Source organism: Peromyscus californicus, unplaced genomic scaffold (assembly GCF_007827085.1).
Source record: "Peromyscus californicus insignis strain IS unplaced genomic scaffold, ASM782708v3 Scaffold_19__1_contigs__length_69161282, whole genome shotgun sequence".
Classification (NCBI taxonomy): domain Eukaryota; kingdom Metazoa; phylum Chordata; class Mammalia; order Rodentia; family Cricetidae; genus Peromyscus; species Peromyscus californicus.
This window is the reverse complement of record NW_026294491.1, coordinates 1,632,970-1,652,590: the sequence shown is the minus strand read 5'-3', so window position 1 is coordinate 1,652,590 and position 19,621 is coordinate 1,632,970. Positions and strand designations below refer to the sequence as shown.

Here is a 19,621-nt window from a genome sequence, read left to right as displayed (position 1 = left end):
TTGTACCCTGGCCCCTCATTGCTTCTGTTCCCTGTCTTCCGTTGACTCCTGGGATTCACCAGGGATGTTTGGGTGAGTTAGGTTGGGATGGAGTTGACATTGGGAACTCTCTGAACTTGAGCAGAAGACTCCTCAGGAGCCAATAGTATTTTAAAGATTGGATCTCACTACGTACTCTTGGACTTGCTGTGTAGACCAGGCTGTCTTTGAACTCACATATATCTGGAGGCAACTCAGTTCCAAAGGGATGTGGAACATGTGTCCTCAGTCACTGTCAGTGGTTTACTCATTTTATAGGAATGTAATGCCAGGCAAAGAGCTGTCTTAGTGACAAATGGATCAGGGAGAAGAGAAGTCCTGCCTGAGGTCAGTGCCTGAGGCTGGGGAGAGAGTGTTTCGTTTCCCTCCTGTGCTCAGATAACCAGAGCCTTCCTTACTCCCTCTAGCTTGGATTGTGTCCACTAAGTGGGTACCTGGTTGTCATGACCTGGGGCTCTGGCACGCAGCTAGCCAGTCTAGCAGAACAATCAAGTCTCATTAATGCAAGAACTTTGTTTATACAATTCTGATTCTTAAACAGGTAGACGTGTGTGGTCCAGGTGAGTTCAGTTATCCAGTCTCAAAGCCAATGATGCAATCAACAAAAGTTGAAAACTATTTGCCAGAAGTAATGGGACAAAAAGTTATTTTGAGTAAGTGTCTAACTCCAGCAGAACACAGAGCAGCCACACACCACTGCTGACGACAGCTCTTCACCTGTGTCACTGAGCTGTCACAGTTAGGGTGGGGAGTACTGTGAACCCCAGGGACTCATTTACCCACTGGATATTGGCTGAGCAATTAGTACCCGTCAATCACTGCTAGCTGGTAAGGATAAAAATGGCCCTTTGTGGAGCTCATGGTTTATTGAGTGATGAAAGCAATAAAACAGCTTTTTTTTTTTTTTTTTTTTTTTTTTTTTTTTTTTTTTTTTTTTTTTCGAGACAGGGTTTCTCTGTGTAGCTTTGCGCCTTTCCTGGAACTCGCTTTGTAGACCAGGCTGGCCTCGAACTCACAGAGATCCGCCTGCCTCTGCCTCCGAGTGCTGGGATTAAAGGCGTGCGCCACCACCGCCCGGCTAAAACAGCTTTTTAAAGGTGTGGTAAATGCTGGGAGAAGAGTGGTAGAGGACCCCTTGGGATCCTGATCAGAAAGCGTTAGAAGCTGGCTTATGTGGCCACGGAGGGCAGAGGTCAATGACCTCCATCATTTTTTCTCCACCCTCCTGCCCCAGACAGGGTTTCTCTATATGTAGCCCCGGCTGACCTGGAACTAGCTCTGTGGACAAGGCTGGCCTTGAACTTGCAGAGATCCACCTGACTCTGCCTCCCAAGTGCTGTGATTAAAGGCCTGCACCACCACTGCCTGGCCATTTTTTATTTTTAGATAAGGCTCTCTCTGGGCTTGGAGCTCATTGATTGGCTAAAACGGCTGGCTACTGAACTCCAGGGATTCTCCAAGTGCTAGGATTAACATGCAGCCTGCCGCAGCTGGCTTTTCACAAAGTGCTGGGGGGTCTGAACTCAGTTCCTCAGGTTTGTGTAACCATCTCTATGCTCTGGAAGTCGGGTCTTAGAGCAGTCGTTCGAGGCTGAGAAAAGCCCACAGTAAAGACTGCTGTGGGAACACCTGAGGGGGCGGCCAGACTCCACACATCAAACTGAAGACAGCAGTGTGTTCTGGGCCAATGGGCCATTTGTACAATAGAGAAGGGAGGAGAATAAACATTACATACAGTGTAGTGTGAACAGCACACCTGGGAAGTGAAGAAAGTGGAGACATTACAGAGGACAAGTCAGGGGTAAGTGAGCTAGTGAGACAGGAAGAGTCACAGTGTGTGCCCTGGAGTCGAAGGTCAGGTCTGTGACAACTTTGGAAGCCTAGCACTCAGCATGCCTGGGGCAGTGGGTGCAGAGGGAGGTGGGAAAGGTGGTGGAGGTCTCCAGCTACTTTAAAGATGCTTCTTAACTAACCCATGGAGCTTGGTGTGAGGGGGCATACTTTTAATTCCAGCACTTGGGGAGGCAGAGGATCTATGAGTTCCGCTACAGCCGGAGCCTCACAATGAGACTCTGCTGCAAAAATAAATAAATAATAAATACAATGAAAAATTTAACCCTGTGACTAAAAGGCAGAGTTAAGTAGCTATAGACCAGCGCGGTTGCAGCATAGACACTGATTTTGAAGGCGAGCATGACCAGAGGGTTTTGTAGCCATCCTAGGAGGAAACTGAACCAGAACCAGTGGAAAGAAGGCAGTTGTGAGCATATCCGGGAGGTAGGTCGACGGGTCGTTGGCTTGCTTTTGCAGCGTGTGTCTGTGTTGGTGGTGGGGTAGGAGAGTAAGAGTGTATGTCATGCTTCTGACTTGGCAGCTGGGGGGTGTGTGTGTCATGGGCAGTTTCCAGGAACAGAATGTGTACAAATGGAACTTGGAGGAGAGGTGCTGCCTGGAGATACTTAGTACCATCAGCATAGAGGTGAGAGGAGAGGAGTGTAGTGTGAATCGAGAACCCGGCCAGGAAGAAGGGAGAGAATTTACAGACTTTACTTACTTCCCCGTTTGGAATGCGTAGGAGAGGTAGGAGAGTGACCGAGGAAGATGTTGAAGATTTCACAGGTGTGGGGGAGGTTTTGACCATTGTGCTCTGGGTCCACTGGAGAGGTGAGCTCAGAGGCCCAGGTATCAGAAGACTGCGTAATGATCTAGTGGGTGGAGGTGCAGGCATTGGAATAAGGATGTAATTGTCAAGGAATTTGGCTGTCGGGTGGAGAGAAGGCCCAGCAGTTTAGAGCATTTGCTTCTCTTACGGGGTTCCCAGTACCCACATCCGGCTGTAACTGGAGGTGATGTTCAGACGGCTGTGCGGGTACAGCTCAGCCATGTGTTGAAATATTTATCAGTAAGTAGTGATGAGTAACTGCAACAGCAGGAAAAACATCAAACTGAAACGAACTCGCGTCCCTTGCAACTCCAGATCCCAGCAGCCTTGACTAAAGGGGTCTTCCCGCCTCACCTGCGACGTTGCAGTGCCACCTGCTGGTGAAGCTGCGTCATGGCAGCGCGGAGGAAACTAAAATCGCTTTGTCGGAGCAGGGCTGTGCTGCACGCACGCCTTTAAACCCAGCACTCCAGGACAGACAAGACAAGAGACAAGAGGATTGCTGTGAATTTGTAGGCTATTCTGAGCTAAATAACAAGACCTGTCTCATAAAACAAATGAAAATTATCTTTGCGCTTTTGGGTTGCTACTGCTTTTAAACATTTAGCTTCATTCTTCTCTTCCTGGCAGGATGCAATGACTTACTATTAAAGCTGAACTTGAATGACGACACGGCAAAGTTTGGAAAATTAAAAAAAAATTATCTTGGGCATAGAGGGCTCAGTGACTAAGAGGACTGGCTGCTCTTCTAGAGACCCTGGGTTTGATTCCCAGGGTACGGTATCAGAAGTTGTGAGTACGGTGGCCCACAACTGTCTGTAACTCCAGTTCAGATCCCTCTTTTAGCGTGAGAACCTTTTGATTCTCAGGAAAAACAAAAAAGGACACGAATGAGCTCCAGCTCAGGATTCTTCTGTTATAATGTAAAAAGTAGAGTAGTATGGAAATTATTTCTAGTTTTTTAATTTTTAGTTTTGAAGAATAGGGCTGGAGAAATGACTCAGCAGTTAAGTGTGCTTGCTTGTTAGTCAGGCGGTGGTGGCACACCTTTAATCCCAGCACTCCGGAAGCAGAGTCAGGTGGATCTCTGTGAGTTTGAGGCCAGCCTGGACTGAGAGAGTTCCAGGAGAGCCAGGACTACACAAAGAAACCTTATCAAAACAAAACAGCCGGGCGGTGGTGGCGCACGCCTTTAATCCCAGCACTCGGGAGGCAGAGCCAGGCGGATCTCTGTGAGTTCGAGGCCAGCCTGGTCTCCAAAGCGAGTACCAGGAAAGGCGCAAAGCTACACAGAGAAACCCTGTCTCGAAAAACCAAAAAAAAAAAAAAAAAAAAAAAAACAAAAAAACAAACAAACAAACAAACAAACAAACAAACAAACAAAAACAAAACAAACTAAAAAGAGTGTGCTTGCTCTTGCAGAGGACCTGGGTTTGGTTCCTAGCATCCAGGTCAGGCTGCTCACAACTCCCTATAACATCAACTCCAGAAGATCCAACACCCTCTTCTGGACTTCGTGGGCAACTGTTCTCACATATACTTAAACACAGACAGACAGACACACACACACACACACACACACAGACACACACACACACACAGAGTTTCTCTCTGTAGTCCTGGCTGTTCTGGAACTCACTTTGTAGACCAGGGGATTAAAGGCGTGCGCCACCACCGCTCAGCTAGAGTTAATTTCTAATGCCATCTAACAGTCCATCATCTCTCGAGTGAAATGGTCCCTACTGGGTTCATGCGTACTGGAGCCCGGCGGCTAGCTCTTTTGCGGAACCTTTAGTAAGTAGGTGGAGTCTTGCTGACGGAAGTAGGTCACTGGGGGTGGGATTCAAGATTTGGGCCCAGCGGCTCACATCCGCTTCTGTTCTTCGGAGGGGGTCCGCCATCATCAGCCGTGTGTGTGTTCATTCTTAAGCGGTAAGCCAAAATAAACCTTTTAAAGTTGCTTCTTGTCGGAAATTTTGGTTATTAAAGCAAGAGAAGATTACAGTCCTCGAACCTTTCCGACTTGGAGCGCCGTCTCTAGTTCTTTTGATTTTTATTTTCCTGGCCTGGATTTTAATTTTTCCCAGCTTTGCTTATTTGGATCTGATGGACAAGATGGTGCATGTTTGAAGTATATGACACGGTGTTTTAGAATACATTGTTTGGGGCGGCGGAGATTGTTCAGTCTGTGGAGTGCTTGTCTTGTAGCTCCGGACTTGAGAGCTCGGTCCGTAGAAATCACGTAAAATAGCGGAGTGTGGTGGCGCGTGTTTGAAAACACAGCTGGGAGGAAGAGGCAGGCCGATTCCCGGGGCCACTCGGCCAGCCAGTCTAATCAGTGAGTTCCAGGACAGTGAGATACCTTGTCTGGAAGAGAGGAGGCCGCCGTAGGAAAGATCTGGTCTCCACTGGGAACGGCGGGCGCAGTGGCACACTCCTTTAATCCCCGCATTCCTGAGGCAGAGGCAGGTGGATCTCTGTGAGCGTGAGGCCAATCCCTTTCCTTTTTTTACACACGTAAATGGGTTGAGTTTCGACCTTCTCATAATGCATAGAATGTATTTTGTTCATATTCACCCCACCACGCCCTTCCCGCTCCTACCGACCACCTTTCTCTTCTCAGATCGTTTTTTAAAATACTGTGCTTTTTGTTTTTTTGTTTGAGACAAGGTTTCTCTTTGTAGCCCTGGGTATTCTGGATCTTGCTCTGTAGACCAGGCTGGCCTGGAACTCACAGAGTCCTCCTGGCTCTGCCTCCCGAGTGCTGGGATTAAAGGCGTGCGCCACCACTGCCCGGCTCCCTTCACTTTTTGTGGCTGAAAGACAGACACGGCTAAGAGCTGGACCTGGGTTCCTAGTTTAGCAATGGTGGTGTCGGTGCCCGTTACATGTGCGCGAGTGCTGATATGCTGAGGATACTGATGGAGAACCTGGGCCGGCCGCTCCCTCCCTCTCCTTTCAGGAAATTCACCTTCCTGGACACATTAGCTGTTTAATAGCATCTTGCTGTATAGGAGTTTGTAGGAGTTAACTGTTCTGAACCCATCCCCATCATTTCTCTTTGCTGTTAGGCCGATGATGACAGTAGATTAAAAAGTTTTTCAGAGAAGAACAGGATGCCTTGGAAGGAGACAGCCACACTGAAGAGTGGCAGGATTTTGCTCGCTGTGTCCACCTCGCCCTCTTATGTGTTCTCTGGTTGAAGAGGGACCAGTCCCCCCTCCCTCCACGTCTGTCACCTCTAGGCGATGCCATCCACTTTTTTTCCCCTTTCATTGTGTTTTTTGTTTTTATTTGTTTATTTTTTTGAACATAAAAACAGGGTATAATTCAAAAGTCCAGAGTTATTTTAAACAGTAAAATATTTTCTCTGTAGAAAATAGTAAAAATGATAACATTTCCCAATAAGCCCTTTTAAGCCAAATGATAGCTGAATTATACATATAAATACTGATTAGATTCTGGGATACAGAAGAAACCTATCTCCATCTGTTCAGAGAGCTATGTTTTACTTAAGTTGTGTAAGTGAGATTCCTTTTCATCTTCCCCTTCACTGTTTGATTTATGGTAAACATTTTTTTTTTTTGGTGGGGGGGAGGTGAGGATCGAACCCAGGGCCTTGAGCTTGCTAGGCAAGCACTCTACCACTGAGCTAAATCCCCAACCCCAACATTTTTCTATAGGCTAATCCATAATCTAAAAAGATTTTAGCCTCCTCTCCTGAAAGTATGGCCAGCATTTTCTTTCATCAGCTTGATACGGTACAAATTCTTTTCCTAATAGTGAAATGCTTCACTAAAACTTGCCCAGTGATTGGGCAAAACCAAAACTTATTCTACGCCACAGTCATCCTAGGGTCCCCCCTGCTCAGTAGCCTCCCTGGGTGTATGGGTTGCAGTCTGATTGTTCTTTGCTTTATATCTAGTATCCACTTATGAGTGAGTACATACCATGTCTGCCCTTCTGGATTTGGGTTACCTCACTCAGGATATTTTCTAGTTCCATCCATTTTCCTGCAAATTTCATGATGTTGTTGTTTTTCTCTGCTGAGTAGTACTCCATTGTGTATATGTACCACATTTTCTTAATCCAGATGCCATCCACTTTTACGGTCAAGGTTCTTATGGTTTTTTTTTTTTTTGTCAACCCCCCGCCATGTGGTGATAGAACCCAGACCCTGGCATGCACAGGGGTATAGTACCGCAGCCTAGAGTGTTTTCTGGTTGATTGCCCTGATAGACAGAACAGCTGATAAAACGGATGGAACTTCTTGGTTGTTCCTCCTCATGACACTTTCACCTGGCTTTCAGAGAGCTGGGACAGAGTGGCATCCATGCCGTCCTGTTTTCTTATGCTGTCCTCTTAGGGTGTGGGCTTTGCAGCTGAAGCTCCTGTTCTGTGCCACTGGGGAGCACCAGCAGGCCCTGCCTGTGGGGTGGGTTGACAAACCGAGGTGGTTGTCTGGTGCCACTGCGCTGCATTCTGACCTTACACAGGACCCTGGGAGGTGGAGTCAGTGAGTCTGGGGTGCGGGCAATGCCCTGCCACGGTGCTAGGGTGACTTCGAGTCATCTGTAGTTTGAATTACTAGAGCCTGGGAGGCATGCATGGGAACCACCACCAAGGGTATCGAGGACAAAACAGACCTGACCCAGTTGAGTTCATCAGCAGTGTGCCCGTCTTAGATAGAGGCTGTGATGTGTGGCTCTGAACACCTGCCAGCTGAGCTGATTAAATTATCTCGTATTTGGCCATGATACGTAGACAGCGATGTTAAAATGCCACAGCTCTGAGGTTGGTGAAGGGAGATCTCTCCAGTGGGACAGAACTTAGGCAGTGTTTCTAACTGTCCCCTTCAAATGGGAGAATGCTGAGGTGTACCCATTCACCCACAGTTACCACGTTGTCAGGGTGGTCAAGGGACTTGTAAAGGTCGAGATTGTAAGATCAATGGCAAGTTTGAGGAATGGGAGTATGAGCTGGGGATGGTGGCACTCGCTGGCCTTTAATTCCAGCACTCAGAGGCAGGCGGACCTCTGTGAGTTCCAGGACAGCCAAGGCTACACAGAGAAACCCTGAAATTTAAAATAGTCTTGACTTACCAAAATGGCCACTAGGGGGCAGCCTCTGACAGGAGGTTGAGTAGCAGCGGGACGGTCACGTGACGGGTCACACCCTCTCCTCACTAGGCAGAGCCGGCTCTGTCACTGTTCCGACCAGCCTGCCAAGAGTGAAGGATGAGTCTGGCCAGAATTCTGGCGAGGAGCAACCCGTCCTTCACAGCTGGTGGCTTGACTGCTTTCGGTTCATTCATTCTTTGAATTTATCTTCACAGGAGTGTTGCACATTTTGTCTCACTTCCTGCCTTAAACGGTTATTTCTGCCAGAATTATCATTCTTTCACAGTGTAGCCCAGGGTGGCCTAGAAAACACCATCTTTCTGCCTCAGCCTCCCGGGAGCTGGGTTTAAAGGAACTCACCCCCACACCTACCCGGCTTCCTGTGGCTCTTCTATCTCACCCCACTTTGCGCTTCTCTATGCTGGTGGGATTGTCTACATTATCTCTTTGCAAGTCATGTTCAGTGATGTCTCTTTGCAGTTTTTTTAAATGTATTTATTTCTATTTTATGTGCATTGGTGTTTTGCCATGGTGTCAAGTCTTCTAAAACTGGAGTTATAGACAGTTGTGAGCCACCATGTGGTTGCTGGGAATTGAACCCAGGTCCTCTAGAAGAACAGTCTGTGCTCTTAACCACTGAGCCATCTCTCCAGCCCCTCTTTGCAGTTTTTAACATCACATAAATGAGCAAATTTGGGGCCGAGGAAATAGATCAGTCAGTAAAAATGCTTTCCCTATAATCGTGAGGGTCTGATTTCAAATTCCCAGAACCCATGTGGGAAACATGGCATGTGACTGCCTGTCATCCCACACTAGGGAGGCAGAGGCATGAGGATATCTGGGGCTTCCAGTCCAGCCAGGCATGCTCAGTTAGCCAGCTCCTTCGGGCTTGGGTTGCAGATTGACTTAAAAGCTGATCAGGACCACTCATGACTCCCTGCTCCCTGATTCACAGCGTGACCAACGCTTTGCCTTCCCTGCTGTGGTGGACTGTGTGTTCTCAGAGGGTGAACCAAAAGAAATACTTCTTTCCGTAGTGGATTGGGTTTTTTTGTTTATTTGTTTGTTTGTTTTTTCCTTTTCTTGTTTTTTGGAGGTACTTTTTGTACTGAGAAAAGTAATGAACACATTTAGTAGATATTTTCTGACCTGTAATTTTCTCATTTAACTTTATCGCTCAGTGTGGTTTGAGTAAGAATGACCCCCATAGGCTCAGATGAGTAATTGAATGCCTGGTGGCCTGTTGGGAGGGATGAGGAGGCGTGGTCTTGGAGGTTTCAAAAGTCCATGCCAGGCCCAGTCTCAGTCTCTCTCTGCCTCTCTCCTGCCTGTGGGATCATGATATAAAACTCTCAGCTACTTTTCCAGCACATGTCTGTCTGCATGTAGGCATGCTTCCCATCACGGTGATAATGAACTCACCCTCTGAAACTGTAGGCAAGCCCCCAGTTCACTGCTTTCCTCTATTTATGAATTGACTTGGTTGTGTGGTGTCTCTTCACAGAAATGGAACAGTGACTAAGACTGAGGAATTTCCAACTTAACCCAAGAAGTTCACTGAAATGTCTCAATATTCCTTTGCCTGGTACTGTTGATCAGTGAGGGGCGGGGCGAGGGCGGACGAGACTGAGACACTGAGACTGGGATTGTACAGGAATCCAAGTCTGTGCCACCCTGTCCAAGATCCCTGTCAGGTGCAGAGGCAGCTTGGGTGGACACCAGGACACTGAGGAGAGAGACAGCTCTGTTCTCTGTTGTTTTTCCCTCTTCTCTTTTGATACTAATTGCATTCCCTAAATAGCTGTATTGTAAATTACCTTATGCAAGGACACCACCTGTCTCCTGCTGTGCCTTGACTCTTAGGTTTCTTATGGAAATTAGGGAAACAGATTACTTAAGTACTGGGAGAATTGGGCTGGTGAGATTGCTCAGTGGGTAGAGGCCGAGTCACCATGCTTGATGGCATGAGTTCAGCTCTCGGAGTCACATGGGCAAGAACCCACTCCCACAGGTTGCCATCTGGCCTTCACATGTGCACCTTGGTACCTGTGTGTCACATTCCTAATAGATAGAACAAAACTTTATTTTAAATTCTGATGAAAATAAACATCTTTAGAGACTTCAGATGCGTATATATAGTGTATATATATAGTATGTATATAAGCATGTATCAGTTGTACAAAATAGAACAATTGTTGAAGTTAGCTTGATATCTTAATACAGCTTTTTCAGATTAATCACTTCAGTGCACACTTCAGTGGCAGTGAGGGCATCCGTGTCTTTCTGCGACCATTCCCACTGTCTGCCCCCGGAACTTCTTCACCTTGTAAAACTGAAACTCTGTACCCATCAAACAGAAACTTCTCATTTCTCCCTTCCCCAGCACCCTCGCACCAGCAGCTCACCAGCGCTCCAGGCCGCCGGCGCACCGCAGTCCTCTGGTGTGAACCTCCCAGGGTGCAGATGTGTGCCACCATACCCGGCAGCTCCCGTTTATTGTTAAGGCTGAGTAGTAATAGCATTCACACCCATGTGTTTCTTTTTAAAGTGGCCATCTTTAGTGTTTGCCTCCTTATCTGTATGTGCGCCGTGTGCATGCAGTGTCTATGGAAGCCAGAAGATGGCGTTAGATTCCCCAGAACTGGAATTACAGGCTGTTGTGAGCTGCCCTTCATGAGTGCTGGGAATTGAACTCAGGTCTTCTGCAAGAGTAGTAATGCTCTTAACTGAGCCCATATCTGGCCCCTCAGGTGTTTCTTGACCCAACCAAGCTGATAATTGGAATTTTCAACCTCTCTGGGTCACTACCACATGGGTCACGGTATCTTTCCTTCCATATTTTCTTCTAAAGGCTTTATACTTTTATTTTATCTATCTATCTATCTATCTATCTATCTGTCTACCTACCTACCTACCTACCTACCTACCTACCTACCTATCATCTATCTATTCAAGACAGGGTTCTTCTGTGTGACATTCCTGGCTGTCTTGGAACTCGCTTTTTTGTAGACCAGGCTGGCCTCAAACTCACAGAGATTTGCTTAAGACTTTGTAGTTTTATTTTTGTCCAGGTCTTTGATCCATTTTGAGTTAGTTTTTATTTTATTTTTTATCTTTTTTATTTTTTGGCTTTTCGAGACAGGGTTTCTCTGTGTAGCTTTGCTCCTTTCCTGGAACTCACTCTGCAGCCCAGGCTGGCCTCGAACTCACAGAGATGCGCCTGGCTCTGCCTCCCGAGTGCTGGGATTAAAGGTGTGCGTCACCGCCGCCCGGCTTTGAGTTAGTTTTTAAAAATATAGTATAGTCAAGCATTGTGGCACTTGTCTTTAGTCCCAGCACTTGGGAGGCAGAGGTAGGTTTGAACTCTGTGAGTTCGAGGCTAGTCTGGTCTACAGAGTGAGCTCCAGCACAGCCAGGGCTGCAAGAGGCCCTTTCTCAAAAAAACCAAAAGAAACAAAAATACAGTGTAAGGGTTAATTCAACTTTGTCTTTCATGTGTGAACATCTTCTGCTTGCAGACTGCTGGCTGGCCTGAGCAGTCATGCATGTCTGAGTTTAATTATGTATGTGGTATATGTCTGTGTGCCTGAGCAGTCTTGTGTGTCTGAGTTTATTTAATTATGTGTGGTATGTGCCTGTGTGCTATGGGCTTCCCCTACAGGCACAGGTGGAAGGAAGCTAGACGTTGATGTCAGGATGTCTTTCTCAATCACTTCTCTACCTTGTTCCTTTTTTTAATTCTTCAAAAAAAAAATTCTTATTTTATGTGCATTGGTGTTTTGCCTGCATGTATGTCTGTGTGACGGTGTTAGAACCTGTAGCTGGCGAGCTTCTGTCCAGGTCCCACCAAGTCCCCGCAGTCCCACAACCCACCTATAAAATAATCACTCAGACGCTTATATTACTTATAAACTGTATGGCCATGGCAGGCTTCTTGTTATCTACTTTTTTATCTTAAATTAACCCATTTCTATTAATCTGTAAGTTGCCATGTGGCTCCTGGCTTACTGGTACCTTACATCTCCTTTGTCATGGCGGTGGCTGGCAGCGTCTCCCTCACTCAGCCTTTCTGTTCCCAGAATTCTCTTCTTTGCTTGTCCCGCCTATACTTCCTGCCTGGCTATTGGCCAATCAGCATTTTATTTATACAGAGCAATATCCACAGCAAGAACCCCTGGATCAGGAGTTACAGACAGTTATGAGCTGCCATGTGGGTGCTGGGAATTGAATCCAAGTTCTGTGGAAGAGCAGCCAGTGCTCTTAACCGCTAAGGCATCTCTCCAGCTCCCTTTTAATTATTAATTATTAAATGAGTCTGGGTGTAGTGACACACCGCTTTAATTCCAGCACTTGGGAAGCAGAGGTAGGTGAATCTTCAAGGCTATCTTGGTCTATATATTGAGTTCCAGGCTAGCCAAGGCTACATAGTGAGACTCTGTTTTTAAAAAAGTGTGTGTGTGTAGCTGTGTGTGTATGTGTATTTGTATCTATGTGTGTGTATCTGTGTGTATGTATATGTCTGTGTGTATGTGTATTTGTATCTGTGTGTGTGTGTGTGTGTGTGTGTGTGTGTGTGTGTGTGTGTACACGCATGCACGTGCAAATGAATGCAGGTGCCCTTGGATGCTAGAGGTATTAGATCTTTCTGGAGCTGGGGTTACAGGTAGTTGTGAGTCACCCGATATGGGTGCTGGGAATCAAACCTGGGTCCTCTGCAAGAACAATATGAAATACTGAAATAAAAGCTTTTAACTGCTGAGCCATCTCTTCAGCCCTCCACTTTATCTTTTTGAGACAGGGTCTTTACTGAGCCTTACCCATAGGCTAGGCTGACGGTCCAGCCAGTCCCGATAGCCACCCTTTTCTGCCCCCCCCCCAGCACTTGGGGGACAGACTGTGCACAGCTTTAACATGGCAGTGGGGATCTGAACTCAGGTGCTCAGACTTGTGCAGCAGGCACTTGCCCACCGAGTCCTCTCCCCGACCCCTGAGTTTAGTTTCGAGTCATTTCAGACATTTGTGCAGGTTCAGCTATCAGGAACTGCAAGTCTTCTGCTGTGTTCCTTTGCTGCTGCTGCTGCTGGGGACTGAACCTGGGTGCTAGATTCCTGTTTCTCTTTCATGCCAAACCTCACTTTAAATGTCTTTTCATGTAGTTGTACAGGCTAGAACTGCCAGTGCTGTGCTGACAAGAAGTGGTGAAGCTGGTTGTCCTGGTTAGCCTGCTGTTGCCGTGAGGGGCGCCGTGGCCAAAGGGACTTGGGGAGGGCGGGGTTTGCTTCCCTTACCCTTCTAGGGAACAGTTCATTTCCAGAGGAAGTCCGGGCAAGAGCCTGAAAGCAAACCCCAACAGAAGGTTGACGTTCCAAAAGCTTTACAGTTTTTTAAATGTTAGTTTTGGATTTATTTATTTTATGTGTATGTGTGTTCTCCTGACTGTATGTCTGTGTACCACATGCATGGAGGAGGCTCTGGAGGATGTCAGAAGAGAGTATTGGATCCTTTGGAACTAGAGTTATAGGTGGTTGTGAGCTGCCTGTGGGTGCCGGGAACCATACCGGGTCCTCATGAACAGTAAGTGTTCCAAAGCACTGGGCCATCTCTCCAGCCCCTTAAAAATTTTAAATTGTTTTATAATTATTCTTTTGTTTAATTATTACTGAGATGTGTAGAAGCCAGAGGTAACCACAGGTGTGATTCTTCAGGAGCCATCCACCTTGTATTTTGAGACAGGGTCTGCCGTGCTAGGATTTCAAGTGTGCATCACCATGCCTGGCTGTATATGTGGGTGCTGAGGATCAAACTTAAGTCCTTATGCTTGTGTGGCTGACAACTCTTTCCAACCTCTCTCTAGGCATATGAGTGGGTGGTTGTTGTTATTATTATTTTTATTATTATTATTATTGTTTTTCGAGACGTGTTTTTCTGTGTAGCCCAGCTTTCCTAGAACTCACTCTGTAGACCAGGCTGGCCTCAAACCCACAGAGATCCATCCGCCTGCCTTTGTCTCCCAAGTGCTGGGATTAAAGGTGTGCACCACCACTGCCTGGTGGGTTATTATTTTTTTTTAATCAAGAAAGTTTTGTGTCAGGCAGTGGGATCCCCTGGAACTGGAGTTACAGGTGGTTGTGAGCCATCCAACTTGGGGGCTAGGAACTAAACTCTGGTCTTCTGGAAGAGCAGCAAGCTCTCTTAACTGCTGAGCCATCTCTCTAGCCTCCTGTCCTGCTGTTTCTGTACCATGTGTTAAAAGTAATCATGTGATCTGTCACATTGATGACTTTTGTATGTTACAAGGTCCCTTCCCATGCTGTGCTTCTTGCTCATTGTATCATGTCACTGTGAACACGACACCTGCCAGGAACCACTTAAGGGAGAAGGTTTACTTCAGCTGCCCTTGTACAGGTTTCCACCTCTAGCTGCTCAGCCTGTGCATTTGAGCAGCGTCCCAGTAGCAAGGGTGTGGTGTAGAACATGTCAACAGGCTAGGGAATGGAGGTTGGAGATACCAGCTTGGCTCTCAGCTTCAGAGGCACGCCCTAGGCACTGGGGCACAGAGCAGGATCATCACACATGGTGCCTCTGTGTGTGTGTGTGTGCGCGTGCGCACGCGCGTGCACATGCTCACTTGCTCAAGTGCTGGGGGCGGGCACTCACAGCCTGCTTGTGAGATATTGTCACATCAAGAACAAGAAGTTTGCTGGGTGTAGGTGACACACGACTTTAATCCCAGCACTCAGGAAGCAGAGGCAGGAGGATCTGTGTGAGTTCGAGGCCAGCCTGGTCTACAGAGTGAGTTCCAGGACAGACAGAGAAACCCTGTCTTGAAAAACAAACAGACGCTGGGTGGTGGTGGTGGTGGTGGTGGCGGCGGCGGCGGCGGCGCATGCCTTTAATCCCAGCACTCAGGAGGCAGAGCCAGGCGGATCTCTGTGAGTTCGAGGCCAGCCTGGTCTACAGAGCGAGTTCCAGGAAAGGTGCAAAGCTACACAGAGAAACCCTGTCTCGAACCCCCCCCCCCAAAAAAAAAGAAAAACAAACAAACCAGAAGTTTTAAAACATTGAAGTAGAAGGTCCCTAGGGACCAAGGCAAGGCCAGCAGGGGAGCAGGTTTTTTTTTTTTTTTTTTTTTTTTGGTTTTTCGAGACAGGGTTTCTCTGTGTAGCTTTGCGCCTTTCCTGGAACTCCCTTTGGAGACCAGGCTGGCCTCGAACTCACAGAGATCCGCCTGGCTCTGCCTCCCGAGTGCTGGGATTAAAGGCGTGCGCCACCACCGCCCGAGCAGGTTTTAAGACTCGGGGAAAGCCCTATATGCAGGTGTCCCCTCCACACATGAGAGGTAAATACAGGAGGGTAAGAGTTTAGGGTCATCTTCAACTGCATGGTGAGCCTGAGGCCAGCTCGTCTGTGTAAGACTCTGTGCTAAAAGCAAGCTAAAAACGTGTGAAGGACACTTTAAATTCAAATCATAGCAATCATAGTATATAAATCTTCTAATGTGCTACTCAGTTCATGGTGCTGGCATTTTGTCTGAAGAGTTTTCATTAGCTAGTATTTTGTAGTGGGTTTTAATGCTCACAAAGCATATAGATCTATAATGTTTTAAAATCTCATTTTTATTTATATGTATGTATGAATGTATGTATGTAAGTGTGTGTTCAAGGATGCTTGCAAAAGCCAGAAGAGGGCAGAACATTGAATTCTCTGGAGTGGAGTTACAGGCAGCTGCTATTCAGGTAAACTGCTATTTGGGTGCTGGGAGCTGAACTCAGGTCCTCTGCAAGAGCAAGGCATGCTCTTAACCCCACTGAGCCATTTCTCCAGCCTGTAGCTAGAGTTTTTCTGCCTGGCCCACGGTCAGGACAAATCTCTCACCCGCCAGTCCCACAGCCACTCAGTACCAACCAAGTAAACACACAGAGACTTATATTGCTTACAAACTGTATGGCCACAGCAGGCTTCTTGTTATCTAGTTCTTATATCTTAAATTAACCCATTTCTATTAGTCTATAAGTTGCCACGTGGCTCGTGGCTTACCGGTACCTTACATCTCGGTTGTCATGGCGGGGGCTGGCAGTGTCTCTCTGCCTCAGCCTTCCACTTCCCAAAATTCTCCTCTCTCCTTGTCCCGCCTATACTTCCTGCCTGGCTACAGGCCAATCAGTGTTTTATTTATTAGCCAATCAGAACAACACATTTAACATACAGAACATCCCACAGCACCAGCCCTTAGGTCTGTACTTTTGGAAGTGTCTTTGGCTTTGGTATGAGGACGATTCTGGCCTCAGAGGATGTGCATCCTTCCTTTTTAGCTCTTGGGAAGTGTTTGAGAAGGATACATGTTCTGCAGAGGGTCTGGATATGTTGCCCAGGCTGGCCTTACCCTCACTGTGTGGCCAGGATAGGTCACCTTAAACTTAAGACAATCCTGCATCTGCCTCCTGAGAGCTGGGATTGCCATCGTGCGTCACCATGGTGGCCTCCAAACTCTCCTTGCTCAGATATTAACAGGGCCACCTTTGTTCTGTGGTTATTGTCCCATAGAATATAACCCCATCACTTCATTTTCAGTTTGTGTCTTTTGATGTAAAGCAGGTCTGTGATGGTCTTTAAGTCATAGTTAGAGGGGCTGTGGAGATGGTTCATTGAGTCAGGGCTCTTGCCTCCAAGCCTGATAACCCTCATGGTAGGAGAGAACTTGGGAGTTGTCCTCTGATCTCCGTGTGTGTGTGTGTGTGTGTGTGTGTGTGTGTGTGTGTGTGTGTGTTCCATGGCATGTGTGCCCCCACACACAAAATAAGTAAATGTAATTAGAAAATAATTGAAATCCTAGTAAGACAAATACAATTTTTTGTTTGTTTGATTTATTTTAAATTTATGTATGTATGTATGTATGTATGTATGTGGTGTTTCAAGGCAGGGTTTCTCTGTGTAGCAACCCTGGCTGTCCTGGAACTCAGAGATCCACCTGCCTCTGCCTCCCAAGTGCTGGGACTTAAGGCATGCACCACCACACCCAGCTATTTTAAATAAATCTCTAACATTTGCTTTTATTTTACGTGTGTGGGTGTTTGGTCTGTATGGTTGTCTGTGCACCGTGTGTGCCTGGCGCCCTAGGCCGCCCTGGAGCTGGAGTTAGAGAAGGTTGTGATCTGCCATGTGGGTGCTGAGAACTGAATCCAGGTTCTCTGTATTCAGTGAACCGAAGTCAGTGCTCTTTAACTGCTGAGCGTCTTTCCAGCCCCTTACTGTTTTGTTTTGGGCAGGGTCTCTCGATGTAGCCCTGGTTATACTGGAATTTGCTATGTAAACTGGGCCAGTCTTGAACTCACAGAGGTCTGCCTGGCTCTGAGTTCTGGGATTAAATGTGTGTGCCATCATGCCTGGCTAAATACAGATTTTAAGTTGGCATTGTACCCCATAGCATACCATCCGAGATAGAAGGAGAGATGGCTTGGTGGTTAAGAACACTGGGTTGCTCTTCCAGCCAGCATTCACATGGTGGCTCACAACTGTCTGTCAAGGTTCCAGGGGGTCTGATGCCCTCTTCTGGCTTTCCGGGCACCAGATGCACACGTGGTACACAGACATTCATACAGGCAAAACACCCATACACATAAAAATATCAAAATAGCCAGCTGGTAGTGGTGTACACCTTTAATTTCAGCATTTGAGAGGCAGAGGCAGGTGGGTCTCTATGAGTTTGAGGCCAGCCTGGTCTGCAGAGGAAGTTCCAGGACAACCAGGGCTATATGGAGAAAACCCTGTCTCGATAAACAAAAACAAAAAAAGCAAAAAACAAATAAAGTATCAAAATAATACTAATGTTTTTAAAAAAAAAGGAATTAAAGAGTTTATTGGGGCCTGAGAGATGACCCCGTGGGGAAAGGGCATGCTGCCAAGTCTGAAGTTCGATTCCCCAGACACCACATGGTGGACAGAGAGAACTGACTCCCTCAAGCTGTCCTCTGACCTCCCCGCCATGTACATACATACACACATAATAAATAGCTACAAATATAATGAAAATATTTCTACTAGTTTCTCCTTTATCCTCCGGCCTACATGCTTACCATGTAGCACATAAAGGGCTTGCCTCACATCATCACTTGATCAAGGCTCACCCATCATTCATTCCTTCCTACACCCTCGGTGACTGTTAGCACGGGGAATTCCACACTACAAGGCTTTGCTCAGTGCAATAAACCTGTCCTAACAGCAAAGGGCATTCCCCATCTATGACTGAGAAATTCAAAGGTAGCAGCAAAGTCCCTTGACACTGTTTCATAGGCAGAATAATGGTCCCCAAAGATGTTCACATTTTGATCTCTACAGACTGTGAGCATGTTTGTCTTAGTTAGGATTACTCTTGCTGTGATGAAACACCATGACCAAATGCAACTTGGTGGGAAAGGGTTTATTTCCCATAGTTACAAATAACAGTTTATCTTCAAAAGCAGTGAGGACAGGCACTTACACGGGGCAGGAACCTGGAGGCAGAGGCCATGGAGAGGAGCTGCTCACTGGTTTGCTCATCAAGGCTTCATCAGCCCACCTTTTTTTTTTTTTTTTTTTTTTTTTCCTGAGACAGAATTTCTCTGTGTAGTTTTGGTGCCTGTCCTGGGCTGTAGACCAGGCTGGCCTTGAACTCACAGAGATCCTCCTGGCTTTGCCTCCCAAGTGCTGGGATTAAAGGCATGTGCCACCACTGCCCAGCTCAGCCTACCTTCTTATAGAATCCAAGACACCAGCTCAGGGATGGCATCACCACAGTGGACTGGGCTCTCCCCATCAATTACCAGGAAAATGCCCTACAAGCTTGCTTACAGTCTGATCTTATGGAGGCCTTTTCTCAATAGAGGTTCCCTTTTCTCAGGTGACTCCAGCATGTGTCAAGTTAACATAAAATGATCCAGCACATGTTACTTTTCATGGCAACTGGGATTTGCAGATGCAATTCTGGATGTGAAGAGGGGGAGGACATCTTGGACCAGCCGAAAAGAACCAGTGACAGGTGTCACAGAAAAGGCAGGCAAGCCAGAGTTTGAGAGAAGGGCTAGGATGGAGGAGAACATGCTGAGCCGTTAGCTTTGAGGGTGGAGGACAGGGTCTAGAGCCAAGGACTATTGGAGCCACTGACTCAGTGACTTACAGCAGTCAGTCCCAGGTTGTTTCTTTTGGCCGCCAGGACACGTGATGAGATGCCAGAGTTCAGGGTACCTGTCGACACAAAAGCCAAGGAGCAGAGACAGAAGTAGAACTTTTAGGGGTGTGGGACGTCTCCGCAGTGCTCTTGCAGAGGACCCAGATCCCATTCCCAGTTGTTACCAGACCAGGCAGACAAGCCAGATTTAAACTTCTGACCTCTAGAACTGATGAGGGACAGGAAATATGGTTAGAGTCACTTTTGTACTCCATGATATGGGGGCCCTTTAAAAAAAATTACAATTTTAGGGCCTGAAAAGATGGCTCAGTGGTTAAAAGCTGTATATTTTCTACCTTGTTAGTATGTAAAAATGCCCTCGTGTGTGTGTGTGTGTGTGTGTGTGTGTGTGTGTGTGTGTGTGTGTGTGTTTAGTTTTTCGAGACAGGATTCTCTGTGTAGCCATGGCTGTAGACCAGGCTGGTCTCGAACTCACAGAGCTCCACCTGCCTCTGCCAGTCTGTGCTGAGATTAAAGGTGTATGCCACCACCACCTGGCTGTGTGTATTCTTTTGTGCCTACAAACTTTATCTGCTTCTAGAATTCCTGAGTATAATTAACAATAATGAGCCAGCATTATAGATTTCGGGCCTGTAT

At 46.9% G+C, this 19,621-nt stretch overlaps 1 long non-coding RNA gene across 1 annotated transcript in view; it reads left to right on the top strand.

The window, feature by feature from the left end:
• Positions 1-4,561: 4,561 nt before the first annotated feature.
• The window catches only part of LOC128114259 (uncharacterized), a 41,088-nt gene continuing 26,028 nt past the window's right edge, over positions 4,562-19,621 (top strand). Inside the window, exon 1 of the long non-coding RNA XR_008219737.1 lies at positions 4,562-4,633. This is a non-coding gene — a long non-coding RNA (uncharacterized LOC128114259). The remainder of the gene's footprint in view (positions 4,634-19,621) is intronic.